We start from the raw sequence: 15,644 nt of genomic DNA, 5'->3' as shown, positions 1-15,644 counted from the left end.
GTGGTGAGCGTGCATATTGGCCATGGAGGATGAGTGCATTAGCTCTCCACAGGTGGTCTGTGGCGCTTGGACAACTTTTCTCATAATTCTTTTCACTCCTGTCTGAAATCTTACAGGGAAAAACTGGCCGTGGTTGGTTTATGGTGAAATGAGGTTCTTTCCACTTCCGGATTATGGCCCCTACAGTGCTCACTGGAGTCTTTAGAAGTTTAGAAATTCTTCTGTAGCCAATGCCATCAGTATGCTTTGCCACATTCATTGCAATAATAAGGTTGTGAAGGTCTTGAGACAGCTCATTGGTTTTACCCATCATGAGATGTTTCTTGTGAGGCACCTTGGTTGTTATGATCTGCAACAAGAACTAAGGAAAGATAGGGGAAAGCTGTCCCTAAAGTAAGACTAAGCTGAATCCCTACGATGTAGCGGGCTGCCTGTTCCTTGTGAACAGACCCGCCTTTGTCCTCGGCTAGTCTGAACGAAGATCTATAGAAATAAGGGAGGGGTCCCTAAAAGTACTAAGGACTGGGACAAAAATGGGACACCTCCTAACAGAGGTTGCTGCAGAACACAAAAGACAAACTGACAAAAATTACTAGAGGTCCAAGAGGACCAAGCGAACTAGACAGAGATAGGCACCGAAGCACCTGGCTAGAGAGACAGTCAAACAACACTGAAGTCCAGCAAGGCCAGAAGGGCAGAGCTGGAATATATAGGCAGATGGTCACGTGACCTTAAAACACAAGATGGAAAAAACTAACAGTAGGGTTCTAACAGTACCCCCTCTTTTATGAGGATCCTCCGGATCCTCCAGGCCCAGGCCTATCCGGAAACCTCCTGTGGAAAGCTTTAACAAGCCTAGGAGCAGAGACATCATCCGTCCTTATCCAGGAGTTGTCTTCGGGACCGAAACCCTTCCAGGAGACAAGATACTGTAATCACCCTCTATGCCATCTAGAATTCAAGATACGCGAAATTTCATATTCGCCGTCTTCCACCACAGGAGGAACTGTGACAGTGGCGTCCCTATCAGATACCTCAGCCTTTTTCAACAAGGAAAAATGAAACACAGGATTAATCTTCCAGGAAGTAGGGACATCCAACCTAACAGCAGACAGGTTAACAACCTGAAGCACTTTAAATGGACCCACAAACTTAGGACCCAGTTTTTTAGAGGGAATCCTCAACCGCAGGTTCTTCGAGGACAACCAAACCATGTCACCAACAGTAAACAAAACCTCTTTACGTTTCCTGTCAAAATACTTCTTGGACTTTTTGTTAGCCTCTTGAAGGTTACAACGTACATTAGTCCAAACTCTCTCCAAATCACCGGAAAAATTCTCCTCCTCCGGCACCGCCGACCCCAATTTGGAAAACGAACCAAAAGACGGATGTCTCCCAGTACAACAAAAAAAAGGAGAACACCCAGCAGAGGAGGATGTATGATTGTTAAGAGCAAATTCTGCGAGAGGCAGAAACTCTGACCACACCTCTTGATTGTCCGCCACAAAACAACGCAAAAACTGTTCAACATCCTGGTTCTTTCTTTCAGTCTGTCCATTAGCCTCAGGATGATAACCAGACGAAAATGACAAATGGACTCCCAACCGGTCACAAAAAGCACGCCAAAAGTGAGCCGCAAACTGAGGTCCTCTATCAGAAACAATATCCGTGGGAACGCCATGGAGCTTGACAATCTCCTTAACAAACGCCTTAGCGAGTGTCTTGGCGCAGGGCAACTTAATGAATGGAACCAAATGACACACCTTACTAAAATGGTCCACGACCATCCAGATGACAGTAAAACCCTTGGACACAGGATGATCAGTAATAAAATCCATAGGGAGATGCGTCCAAGGCGCGCTAGGAACCTCCAGAGGGCAAAGCAACCCCGCAGCAGGAGTATGTGAAGCCTTTGACCTAGCGCACACAGTACACTGACACACCCACTTGATGACTGTCTTCTGCCATCCAGGCCACCAAAAACTGCGACTGATCAGTCTCTTAGTCTCCGAAATTCCTGGATGACCTGCCAACAGAGACTCATGACACTCCACAAACAAATCTCTCCTAAAGGCTCTAGGCACGAACAACCTCCCATGGGGAGTGTTAGATGGAGCATCATCTTGAGCTTTCAGAATCCCATTCTCCAAAACGGAGTCCAAAGCCACCACCACAACTCCTTTCTGTAAAATTCTCTCCTCCTCCTCGGCACCGACCGTAGGAGAGAAGCTGCGAGATAAAGCATCGGCTTTAACATTCTTAGCACCAGGAATATAGGTAACAGAAAAATGAAACCGAGAAAAAAAAAGTGCCCACCTAGCTTGACGGGCATTCAAGCGCTTGGCAGCATCCAGATAGATCAAATTCTTATGATCTGTGAAAACCTGTATAGGAAATCTAGCGCCTTCCAAAAAATGACGCCAATGTTCAAACGCGAGTTTAATAGCCAGCAACTCCCGATTTCCAACATCATAATTCAGTTCGGTTTCCGAAAAATTTTTTGAAAAGAAGGCACAAGGATGTACTCCACCCTTGTTCTCCTGAGACAAAACTGCTCCGACCCCCACCGATGAAGCATCGACCTCGACCAAAAAAGGCTTGGTCTCATCAGGTTGCATAAGGATAGGGGCAGAACTGAACCTCTCTTTGAGATACTCAAATGCTTCAATGGCCTCAGTAGTCCACTGGGCCGTATTCGCACCTTTCCTGGTGAGATCGGTTAGAGGTTTAAGAATTACAGAAAAATTCTTAATGAATTTCCTGTAATAATTGGCAAAACCCAAAAATCTCTATATAGATTTCAAACCAATAGGCCTAGGCCATTCCTGCACAGCCTGAACCTTCACAGGGTCCATCTCAAAGCCCTCGCTGGAGACAATGTAGCCCAAAAAACTAATTTTCTGCACAGCGAACTCACATTTCTCCAGTTTAGCAAACAGTGAATTATCACCCAATAATTGCAAAACTTCACGTACACTCTGCCAATGGGACTCCAGATCTGGTGAATAAATCAAAATGTCATCCAAATACACAACCACATTCTTACCAATCAGAGGTCTCAGGATGTCATTAATAAGGTTCTGAAAAAATGCAGGTGCATAGGTAAAACCAAAAGGCATCACCAGATTCTCAAAATGACCTACCGGAGTGTTAAAAGCAGTTTCCCATTCATCACCCTCCTTCACTCGTAACAAATTGTATGCCCCCCGGAGATCAATTTTGGAGAACCACTTGGCTCCCACTAACTGGTTAAACAAGTCAGGAATTAACGGTAATGGGTAGGAATTGCGTACGGTAATCTTATTAATTTCACGAAAATCCAAACATGGACGTAAACCGCCGTCCTTTTTTTTAACAAAGAAGAATCCAACTGCCACAGGCGACTTACAAGGTCTATTGTGACCAGCAGCCAGGCTAGTCTCTATGTACTCCTCCAAGGCCTTTCTTTCAGGGATAGTCAGATTAAACAAGCGACTTTTGGGAAGAGTAGCTCCAGGAACAAACTCAATGGCGCAATCATAATCCCTATGAGGAGGTAAAACTTGCGACTCCTCCTCCGAAAAAACCCTCCACAATCCACAAATACCTGAAATTCAATCAAATCTCCCTGCAGAGTAGTACTCCCAGAAAGAAATACTCCTGCAGAGCGTAAACAAGCTATACGGGCGTAACTGACCTTTTTTTTTCTTTACTTAAACGACGCTCACAATACTTAATCAAATGATCAGCCTTACCACAATAAAGACAAACCCTCGGCGAATCTCCGGTCTCTTTCCTGAGAGCGGAGTGACATTGCCCCCACCTCCATTGGTTCTCCGCTGTCAGAGCAGATTTTCTGGGAACTAGGACCTGATGTTACAGGAGTTTTTACATCATTCACCCTGGACCTCAGTCTCCTGTCCACACGAACAGCTAACTGCATAGCTTCCTGCAGAGTCTCAGGTGCAGGGAATGCAATTAGCAAATCCTTAACCCTTTTACTCAGACCAGCAAGAAATAAACATCTCAGAGCAGAATCATTCCATTTAACTTCTGAAGCCCATCTACTGAAGTGTGTGCAATAATTTTCAACATCATCAGACCCCTGATTCAAATGTCTAAGTTCTGATTCAGCAGATGATATTCGATCAGGATCGTCATATAATAGCCCCATAGCAGAAAAAAATTCTTCCACAGAACTTAAACACGGATCATTAGGCTGGAGAGAAAAGGCCCAACCCTGTGGTTCTTTGCGCAAAAGTGACATAATAAAATCAACGCGCTGTGATTCATTCCCAGAGGATCTTGGTCTCAAACGAAAATATAACAAACAAGCATTTTTAAAGGAAAAAAAATCTTGCTGTTTACCATAAAAAACATCAGGCAGTCCTACCTTTGGTTCGACAAAATGCGCTCCAGGACAGCTACTCACGTGTTGCTGAAGCTCGGCCACCTCCAGAGACAATCCCTGCAGGCGTTGAGCCAACTCCTGGACGGAAACCATACTGATCCCCGAATTTCTTTCCTTTTAGTTTTTTTTTGGGCTGGACTTACTGTTATGATCTGCAACAAGAACTAAGGAAAGATAGGGGAAAGCTGTCCCTAAAGTAAGACTAAGCTGAATCCCTACGATGTAGCGGGCTGCCTGTTCCTTGTGAACAGACCTGCCTTTGTCCTCGGCTAGTCTGAACGAAGACCTATAGAAATAAGGGAGGGGTCCCTAAAAGTACTAAGGACTGGGACAAAAATGGGACACCTCCTAACAGAAGTTGCTGCAGAACACAAAAGACAAACTGACAAAAAGTACTAGAGATCCAAGAGGACCAAGCGAGCTAGACAGAGATAGGCACCGAAGCACCTGGCTAGAGAGACAGTCAAACAACACTGAAGTCCAGCAAGGCCAGAAGGGTGGAGCTGGAATATATAGGCAGATGGTCATGTGACCGCAAAACACAAGATAGAAAAAACTAACAGGAGGGTTCTAACATTGGTAATGAGACACTTTTTTATAGGCCATCAGTTGAACCAGCTGATATTATTTTTCACTAAGTGGCAGGATTGTTTTCTAATTACTGATAGATTTCAGCTGGTGTCATGACTTTCCATAGCTTTTGCACCTCTCGTTCTTCATGTGTTCAATACTTTTTCCCTGTGTAATTTCTCATTATTACACATAACTTAATTTATGGACATCTATGGTATGATAGCTTTGCCTGTGTGGATTGGATGGGTTGTCATCGACATCTGGTGAGAATTTCATGTCAATAGCACCTTTAGAAATAGATTTACTTAGAAAATTGTTGATGTGTTCAGTACTTATTTCACCCGCTATATAAGATGTGAAGACATTAGAATCTTGGATACAAAGACCTGATATCCAGCATGTATTCCTAGAAAAAACTTTTGCATAAAAGAAAATCTGAAACGTAAAGCAGGCTTTAAATTGTATATAAAAGGGTCTGAAAATTAATTAAGGAATGAAGATTGTAGACTGAAACAATGTGTATTTTTAAACTTTTTTAAAAGGTAGCCATTAACATATGGAAAAATCAAAGTAACCTTTAAGAGTGAAACAACTAAAGGGTATTATCATACATTTATGGCAGAACCCCAGGATATGTCATCAATATATAGTATACATAGATCCTATCCATGGGTCCTGCATCTATCTCGAGAACAAGGCCCTGTCAGTGAAGAGTTGGTCAGAATTCCAATTCATTTGGATGGTAATTCTGACCACCTCTCTATTGACAGCAGCATGTCATGGCTTTGTTCTCGAGATAGCTGCGGGTCCCATTGGAACTTAATGTACTTTATATTTATGACCTATCTAGTAAATATGCCATAAATGTATGAAATGAGAATATAGCTTTAATGCTCTTGTGCTTCGGAGCTTCTACACTTTCTGTAGAGTATCTTTTGCTAATGTGGTGGCATGATATGTTCAAAGATATGTACTAAGATGTGCTGCATATTATTTTGCCAGTTCTCAAAGTTACTGCCAGTGTCAAGTTGCTTGAGTGAATTTTTGTAGCCACATTAAACTTGCCCTGAATTGCAATTTTTAACAGTGATTTTTCCAAAACTTTGGACAACTCTAATGTCTCTCTACATGCTCTATAGCTTATTGAAGCCATTTAAAGCCAGCATGATTTCATGCAAGTCACTACAGTCCTATTGTCCAATCAATATGCTAGAACAAAGGAGTTTTTAATGCTTGGAACAGAGGTTGCTGGAGCAAACAGCAGCAGGCAACCTTAACAACAAGGAATAAAACCTCTTGCTGAGCTGATGGCCGTGGTCAGTAGCGCTATAAATCCTTATTAATATCTACCACTAATTAGGCTGAACCAGCACTTCTGCTGGAAAATGTTCGATAAAGATTTTCTTAGTGCTGCAAGATAACAGTTTCTGTAATTATTTTGTTGTAAGATTTAACTGCTATGCTAAGTCATCTGTGCAGATTTGGGGCACTGTAACCCAGTAGCTGTAATTGGTCATTTAGAGAAACAAGTTATATGAGAAACTTAAATGGAGTCTGTCATCCCCAAAATGCATATTAAACTATCTGTGCAGTCTGCACGGATCTCCCCCTTGAGAAAGCGACAGCGAAACGTGCTTCGGCGCATACATAGGGGAGTATGATTCATATTTAGCTCTAGTAATAATTACACTGTACCTTGCTGGTGAGTATTTTGTACCCTGGTTTTGATGTCAAACATAATCTATATGTAATGGAGAGCACGTGACCGGAAGTGAGAGCGCGCGCGGGGTGTGAGCACGTGGGCTGTGGTGTGGCTGTGGTGAGCGGCGTGCGGCGAGGTCCGACTCGGCTCACGGCCCTCCGGCGAGGGAGCCAGGCGGAGGTGACCGAGTGGACCGGTAGGAGGCGACCGGAGGGACGAGCGCAAGAGAGCGCTGTGATAGCGTGCAGCGCCGGCCGGCGGAAGGCGCCAGGTGGTGGTGACCAGGAGGTGACCAGGAGGACCGGTAAGAGGCGACCGGAGGGGCGAGCGCGCTGTGATAGCGTGCATCGTGCAGCGTCCCTAGAGGAGGTAAGTGAGGGGCAGGAGGCCGCGATAAGCGGCCCTACTGAACCCGAGTGTGTACTGTACTGTACTGTATTGTATTTGTATTATAATTGTATTATATTTAAGTGCTCCCCCCCGGCCTTATTTAAATTAATCCCCTGTCCATACTTGATCGATCTCCCCCCTATCCATATTTAATACAACTCCCCCGGCCATCTTTAGTGATCCCCCAGTCCATATTTAATTGATCACCCCCCGTCCATATTTAAATTGATCCCCTGATCACCCCCCGTCCATATTTAACTGATCCCCCTGACCACATTTAAATTGACCCCCCGTCCTCATTTAATTGATCCCCCAACCACCCCTGTCCATATTAAATTGATCCCCCCGACCACATTTAACTGATCGATCCCCCCCAGCCCATAATCAATTGATCCCCCTTGTCCATATTTAATAGATTCCCCCTGTCCACTTTTACTGATCCCCAGTCCCTATTTATTTGCCTTATCCCCATCCATATTTAATTAACCCCCTGTCCATAATTAATTGATTGATTCCCCAGTCCACAATTAATTATTTCCCCAGTCCATATTTATTGATCCCCAGTCCATAGTTAATTGACACACCGTCCATACTTAATTAATCCACCTGACCTACTTAGCTGATTCCCCCGTCCATACTTGATACTTAATTGATCCCCCGTCCATACTTAACTGATCCCCCGCCGATATCTAATTGATACACTTGCACATCCCTAATTGATCCCCGTCCATACACCTATATATAAATAATTGTGTTTTGTACTTGTATATATATACTGACTGTATCCCCATGTTTAGAATGACGTCCATGTTGGCCGGAGCCGTGCAGTGTACATCTTGCGCAATGTATGCATTCCGTGAGCAACCGCTCAAGGATCCATACTGCTGCGAGAGATGTGAGCATATCGTGCACTTGGAAGCCCAAATTCTGGATCTAAGTGCTCAGATAGCGATACTGAGGAGCATCGACAACATGGAACGGAGTTTGCTGCTCACCGAGCAGACACTCAATGGGTCAATACTGGGGGTGGAGCATAGAGGGGAAGTGCAGGCTGAACAGGCAGGGAGCTGGATAACAGTTAGGAGGGATAGAGGGAAGAAGTATAGGAAGGCTGGTTCAGAACCGGCATTATTGGAGCACGACAGATCCTCTGACCGCCGGGGGAGTGTATGCTCCAGTAATGAGGGGGAGGGGGGAAGTGTAGGGCAAACAAGACAGGTTCTGGTAGTGGGTGACTCTATTATTAGGGGGACAGACAGGGCAATCTGTCACAAAGACCGGGATCGCCGAACGGTGTGCTGCCTCCCTGGCGCTCGAGACCGGCACATCGCGGATCGGGTTGACAGGTTACTGGGTGGGGCTGGTGAAGACCCAGCGGTCATGGTCCACATCGGCACCAATGACAAAGTGAGTGGTAGATGGAGGGTCCTTAAAAATGATTTCAGGGACCTAGGTAGGAAGCTTAGGGCAAGGACCTCCAAGGTAGTTTTCTCAGAAATACTACCAATCCCGCGAGCCACACAGGAGCGCCAACGGGAAGTTAGGGAGGTGAATAAGTGGCTAAAGAGTTGGTGCAAGGCAGAAGAGTTTGGGTTCATGGAGAACTGGGCCGACTTCGCGGTCGGCTACAGGCTCTACCGTAGGGACGGGCTGCACCTCAATGGAGAGGGTGCAGCAGTGCTGGGGAAGAAGATGGCTAATAGGTTGGAGGAGTTTTTAAACTAGAGACGGGGGGGAAACCAAGGAAGTAGGTGGGATGTGAGGCAAGCAAGGGGGAAGGGGAGAAGGGAATATAATGAGGGTGGAGAGGGGGGTGGGGATAGTACAGTTAGATCGTTAGAGAAGAATAGGATTCTAAATAACCCCAAAGTTTTATCTTGCATGCTGACCAACGCAAGAAGCCTGATCAATAAGGCGGATGAGCTGCGGGCGCTTATATCGGAGGAGAGGTATGACATCGTAGGTATAACAGAGACTTGGCTAGACGATAGCTACGACTGGGCGGTAAATTTATTAGATTATAGTTTATTTAGAAGGGACTGGAAACAGGGGAAAGGCGGAGGAGTCTGCTTATATGTAAAGTCATGTCTAAAACCCAGACTAAGGGAAGATATAGGAGAGGGAGAAGAGGGGGTCGAGTCCATGTGGGTAAAGATAGAGGGGGCAAAAAATAATAATAAAATATTACTGGGGGTCTGCTATAAGCCACCAAATATAACAGAGGAGAATGAGAATCTGCTATTAGGACAAATAGACAAAGTAGCAAAACATAATGAAGTGATTGTAATGGGGGATTTCAACTACCCGGATATTGACTGGGAAACAGAAACCTGTAGATCTCAGAAAGGAAAAAGGTTCTTGACAAATATTAAGGATAATTATCTCTCCCAACTAGTGCAGGAACCAATGAGAGGGAAGGCCGTGTTGGACTTAATATTGACTAATAGGCCTGATAGAATAACTGAGGTACAGATAGGGGGGCACCTAGGTAATAGCGATCATAATATTATCGACTTCAAAATGCCCTTCATTAGGGTTATCAATAAGGGAACAACAAAAACATTAAACTTTAGGAGGGCGAAGTTTGATCAGCTGATAGAAAACCTTCAACTTATTGACTGGGACAAAGTACTTAATCAATGGAATACGAATAGTAAATGGGAAACCTTCAAAAGAATTCTGAATACTCAGTGCGAGAGGTATATACCGTATGGGAATAAAAGGGTGTAGCGCCGGCGTCCCTGCCCTCTGCTAGGCAGGGACGCTGTTCCCCTCACCTCTCTGCTCCGTGCCCGGCGTCCTCCTCCCGCTCTGCTGGCAGTGCGCGCTCCTTCCCGGCCACTGTGCTTAGGGCGCGCGCTCTCCCTCCCTCTTAAAGGGGCCGCGCGCGCCGTCCTAAGGAGTCCCCGGCCAATGGCCGGAGGACTTCACCATATATAAGGCACCTCCTCCAAAATGGAGGTGCCCGAGCAATGTTGTTGCACTGTTCACTACTCTGCTTCAGCCCTCAGGTCCCGTTGCCAGTTACCTGCCAGATACCTGCCAGATTCCTGCCAGCTTGCTGTCTAATTCCTGCCTGATATTCTGCTACCTGCCTGCTAGCCTGAGGTCCGACGGTCTGCCTTACTACTCCTGTCAGTCTGTCTAAGGACCAGCTTGCCCGCTCACCTGGGAGCGCACATCTGCTACCTGCCTGCTAGCCTACCTGGAGGCTCTGCCGTCACGTGCTGTGACCACCTGCCTGTCCAGTGACTCCTGCCCGCTCACCTGGGAGTGCTCATCTGCTGCCTGTCTGCTACCCTACCTGGAGGCTCTGCCGTCACGTGCTGTGACCACCTGCCTGTCCAGTGACTCCTGCCCGCTCACCTGGGAGCGCTCATCTGCTGCCTGTCTGCTAGCCTACCTGGAGGCTCTGCCGTCACGTGCTGTGACCACCCGCCTGTCCAGAGGCTTCTGCCCGCTCACCTGGGAGCGCTCATCTGCCGCCTGTCTGTTGGTCTTCCTGGAGGCTCCGCCGTCACATGCTGTGACCACCCGTTTATCCAGAGACTCTCGCCTGCTCACCTGGGAGCTCACGTCTACCATCAGCCGCCACAGGTCGTACCAACCCTTTACCCAGAGACTGCCCCGGTCACTTGCCGTGACCATCTGCCCGTTCACCCAGAGACTGCCCCGGTTACTTGCCGTGACCATCTGCCCGTTCACCCAGAGACTGCCCCGGTCACTTGCCGTGACCATCTGCCCGTTCATCCAGAGACTGCCCCGGTCACTTGCCGTGACCTCCTGCCCGTTCTTCTAGAGACTGTCCCGGTCACCTGCTGTGACTGCCTGCCTGGTCGCCACCCGCTCCCTTACAAGGACCGCCCCCTTGTATAGTAGCTCAGAGGTTCCGCCTCCCAGACCCGTTACAAAGGGCCAGAAATAAGAGGAAACCAATATGGTTGAACAAGAACGTAAAAGGGGCGTTAAATAGCAAAAAAGAGGCATTCAAGAGATTAAAACAGGAAAACAGTAAGGAGGCACTAATGTGTTACAAGGAAAAAACGAGAACCTGCAAAAAACAAATAAAAATAGCGAAGGAGGAAACAGAGAAATGTATTGCTAGGGAAAGTAGATCAAATCCCAAACTGTTCTTTACGTATATAAATAGTAAAAGGATTAAATCGGATAATATTGGACCGATAAAAAGTGAGGAAGGCAAAATCATAGAGAAAGATGAGGATAAAGCTAATCTATTAAATAATTTTTTTTTGACAACTTTCACAAAGGAAATAGAACTAACAGGAGAAATGAGAAGTGACAAGCTTAATCCTCCACTAAGTATGACAAATCTAACCCAAGTTGAGGTACAGAAACGCCTCAGTAACATTAAAATAAACAAATCACCAGGACCTGATGGCATACACCCACGGGTACTAAGGGAACTAAGTAATGTGATCGACAGACCGTTATATCTTATATTTAAGGACTCTGTTGAGACTGGGTCTGTACCACTTGATTGGCGACAGGCGAATGTAGTGCCAATATTCAAAAAGGGAGCGAAAAGTGACGCCGGAAACTATCGGCCGGTGAGTCTGACGTCCGTTGTGGGCAAAATTTTTGAAAGCTTCTTTAAAGAGGCAATTACGGAGCATCTTGATGCTAATAATCTTTTAATCCCGAACCAACATGGATTCATGAGGAATCGCTCCTGCCAAACAAACCTGATTGACTTCTACGAGGAGGTTAGCTCTCGAGTAGATCAGGGGGAACCAGTGGATGTCAAAAGCGTTCGATAGCGTGCCACATAATAGGTTGGTATACAAAATGAGAATGATGGGGCTGGGGGAAAATGTCTGCAAGTGGGTAGCTAACTGGCTAAAGGATAGAAGGCAGAGGGTGGTTATAAATGGAATATACTCAGATTGGGTAAGCGTCACTAGTGGGGTACCACAGGGGTCTGTACTAGGCCCAATGTTATTTAATATCTTTATTAACGACATAGTCAACGGGATAAATAGTAAAATATCAATATTTGCAGATGACACAAAGTTATGTAAAACAATTAATACAAAAGAGGACAGTGCAGACCTACAGAGGGATTTGGATAAACTGGGTAGGTGGAGCATTAAATGGCAAATGAGGTTTAACGAGGAGAAATGTAAGGTCATACATATGGGAAGAAAAAATGGAAGTCACCAGTACTCACTGAATGGGAAATCATTCGGGAATTCAGAGATGGAGAAGGACTTGGGCATCTTGATTGATAGCAAACTAAATTGGAGTGCCCAAAGTCAGGACGCTGCTGTAAGGGTAAACAGGGTAATGGGATGTATCAGAAGAGGTATAGCTGCAAAGGATGAGAACATTGTTCTTCCACTGTACAACGCACTGGTTAGACCACACTTGGAATACTGTGCTCAGTTATGGGCCCCAATATATAGAAAGGATATAAATGAGCTTGAAAAGGTACAAAGGAGGGCAACAAAATTAATAAAGGGAATGGAGGGACTGCAATACCCAGAGAGGCTGGCAAAACTAGGACTATTCAGCCTGGAAAAGAGAAGGTTGAGGGGGGACATAATAAATGTGTACAAATATGTTAGGGGACAGTATAGAGATCTTGCCCGGGATTTGTTCAAAAGGAGGGATATTACGGTAACAAGAGGGCATTCACTAAGACTGGAAGAGAAAAGGTTTCAGCACCAGCATAGGAAGGGGTTCTTTACGGTAAGAGCAGTGAGAATATGGAATTCACTGAGTGAGGAGACGGTAATGTCGGATTCACTACACCAGTTCAAGCGGGGACTGGATGCATTTCTAGATACCAGGCAGATTTCAGCATATACTTAAAAATAAAATAAAATAGTAGATTGATACAGGGATTTATTCTGACTGCTGGTTTCAGAGTCGGGAGGGAATTTTTCCTCAGGTGAAGATTGGCTAAATCATTTGGGGTTTTTGCCCTCCTCTGGATCAACTTTAGCAATTACAGAACTAACAGGTCGAACTTGATAGACGCAAGTCTTTATTCGGCTTTACAAACTATGGTACTATGTTTTACTACTAACCTGGTGTTGTGGCACTTGTATTCTTGTACTCCTTCCATTATTGGGTTCTCTAAATGTAAGCACTTAGTACCAATAGTTCTCTGTATATTTCCTCTTGGATTACAATTTTTTTAATAATTTGCATGTATGCATCTACAGTACAGACCAAAAGTTTGGACACACCTTCTCATTTAAAGATTTTTCTGTATTTTCATGACTATGAATGGCAAGAGAATGCCAAGAGTGTGCAAAGCAGTCATCAAAGCAAAAGGTGGCTACTTGGAAGAACCTAGAATATAAGACATATTTTCAGTTGTTTCACACTTTTTTGTTAAGCATATAATTCCACATGTGTTAATTCATAGTTTTGATGCCTTCAGTGTGAATGTACAATTTTCAAAGTCATGAAAATACAGAAAAATCTTTAAATGAGAAGGTGTGTCCAAACCTTTTGTCTGTACTGTATACTTTATATAAATAACTTATGTACCACTGAGGAAGCTCTTAACTCTATCAACATCCCCAGCCCATTGATCACCAATAGAACTCTTGACATATAAACCTTATTACCTTATTTGTGATTGCAATCATTTTCAGGAAGAAACTGAGTATTATCTGACAGAATTGCAGGGGTGCCAATACTTTTGGCCACCACTGTATACAGCCACAATGAACACACTGTGACCCTATATTTAGCATTGAAGCATCTACTGTTCATGAGCAAAGATAATTGTGAATGGAGGTAAGCAGGATCAGCTGTGACATCACCTATTGTGATTGGTAGATGCTGTGTTATTAGCTGTGTATAGAGATTTTACATGTCATTGTGATCCTGCCTCTGATGATAAGGATACGTGCTGAGAACTCTATCTGAAAGGACAGAAAGAATGTGTCTAAAAATTCTCCATTCCCTACCCATAGTGGTGGAAAGAAGTTTCTGTTACAGACACTTAAGGGTTGCATTGTGATGAGTTATTGGACTGCAAAGGGCCCATATATTGTTCTTGCACAGGGACCCTCTTCTGTCTGCTATGATGGTTGCTCTCATCAGCCACTCTCTGACCTTTCCTAAAGATAATCTAATTGTCAGTATATGAAAATACACTGCTCAAAAAAATAAAGGGAACATTTAAACAACAGAATATAACTCCAAGTAAATCAAACTAATGTGAAATCAAACTGTCCACTTAGGAAGCAACACTGATTGACAATCAATTTCACATGCTGTTGTGCAAATGGATTAGACAATAGATGGAAATTATTGGCAATTATCAAGACACCCTCAATAAAGGAGTGGTTCTGCAGGTGGGGACCACAGACCACATCTCAGTACCAATGCTTTCTGGCTGATGTTTTGGTCACTTTTGAATGTTGGTTGTGCTTTCACACTCGTAGCATGAGACAGACTCTACAACCCGCAGAAGTTGCTCAGGTAGTGCAGCTCATCCAGCATGACACATCAATGCGAGCTGTGGCAAGAAGGTTTGCTGTGTCTGTCAGCGTAGTGTCCAGAGGCTGGAGGCGCTACCAGGAGACAGGCCAGTACACCAGGAGACGTGGAGGGGGCCGTAGGAGGACAACAACCCAGCAGCAGGACAGCTACCTCCGCCTTTGTGCAAGGTGGAATAGGAAGAGCACTGCCAGAGCCCTGCAAAATGACCTCCAGCAGGCCACAAATGTGCATGTGTCTGCACAAACGGTTAGAAACCGACTCCATGAGGGTGGTAGAAGGGCCGACGTCCACAGATGGAGGTTATGCTCACAGCCCAACACCGTGCAGGATGCTTTGCATTTGCCACAGAACACCAGTATTGGCAAAGTCGCCACTGGCGCCCTGTGCTCTTCACAGATGAAAGCAGGTTCACACTCAGCACATGTGACTGACATGACAGAGTCTGGAGACGCCGTGGAGAGCGATCTGCTGCCTGCAACATCCTTCAGCATGACTGGTTTGGCAGTGGGTCAATAATGGTGTGGGGTGGCATTTCTTTGGAGGGCCACACAGCCCTTCATGTGCTCGCTAGAGGTAGCCTGACTGCCATTAGGTACCAAAATGAGATCCTCAGACCCCTCGTGAGACCATATCCTGGTGCGGTTGGCCCTGGGTTCTTCCTAATGCAGGACAATGCCAGATCTCATGTGGCTGGAGTATGTCAGCAGTTCTTCCAAGATGAAGGCGTTGAAGCTATGGACTGGCCCGCCCGTTCCCCAGACCTGAATCCGATTGAGCACATCTGGGACATCATGTCTCGCTCCATCCACCATTGCACCACAGACTGTCCAGGAGTTGGCGGATGCTTTAGTCCAGGTCTGGGAGGAGATCCCACAGGAGACCATCCGCAACCTCATCAGGAGCATGCCCAGGCGTTATAGGGAGGTCATACAGGCATGTGGAGGCCACACACAATACTGATCCTCATTTTGACTTGTTTTAAGGACATTACATCAAAGTTGGATCAGCCTGTAGTGTTTTTTTCCACTTTAATTTTGGGGGTGACGCCAAATCCAGGCCTCCATTGGTTAATAAATTTGATTTCCATTGATGATTTTTGTGTGATTT

At 45.3% G+C, this 15,644-nt stretch overlaps 1 protein-coding gene across 2 annotated transcripts in view; it reads right to left on the bottom strand.

Annotated features, from left to right (window-relative positions):
• Positions 1-15,644, bottom strand: part of SOBP (sine oculis binding protein homolog) — a 291,131-nt gene that overhangs the window by 254,254 nt on the left and 21,233 nt on the right. The window lies entirely within an intron of this gene.

Source organism: Phyllobates terribilis, unplaced genomic scaffold, assembly GCF_046119375.1.
Source record: "Phyllobates terribilis strain yellow unplaced genomic scaffold, ASM4611937v1 Scaffold_3__8_contigs__length_932513732, whole genome shotgun sequence".
NCBI lineage: Eukaryota > Metazoa > Chordata > Amphibia > Anura > Dendrobatidae > Phyllobates > Phyllobates terribilis.
This window is presented reverse-complemented; position numbering and strand designations above follow the sequence as displayed.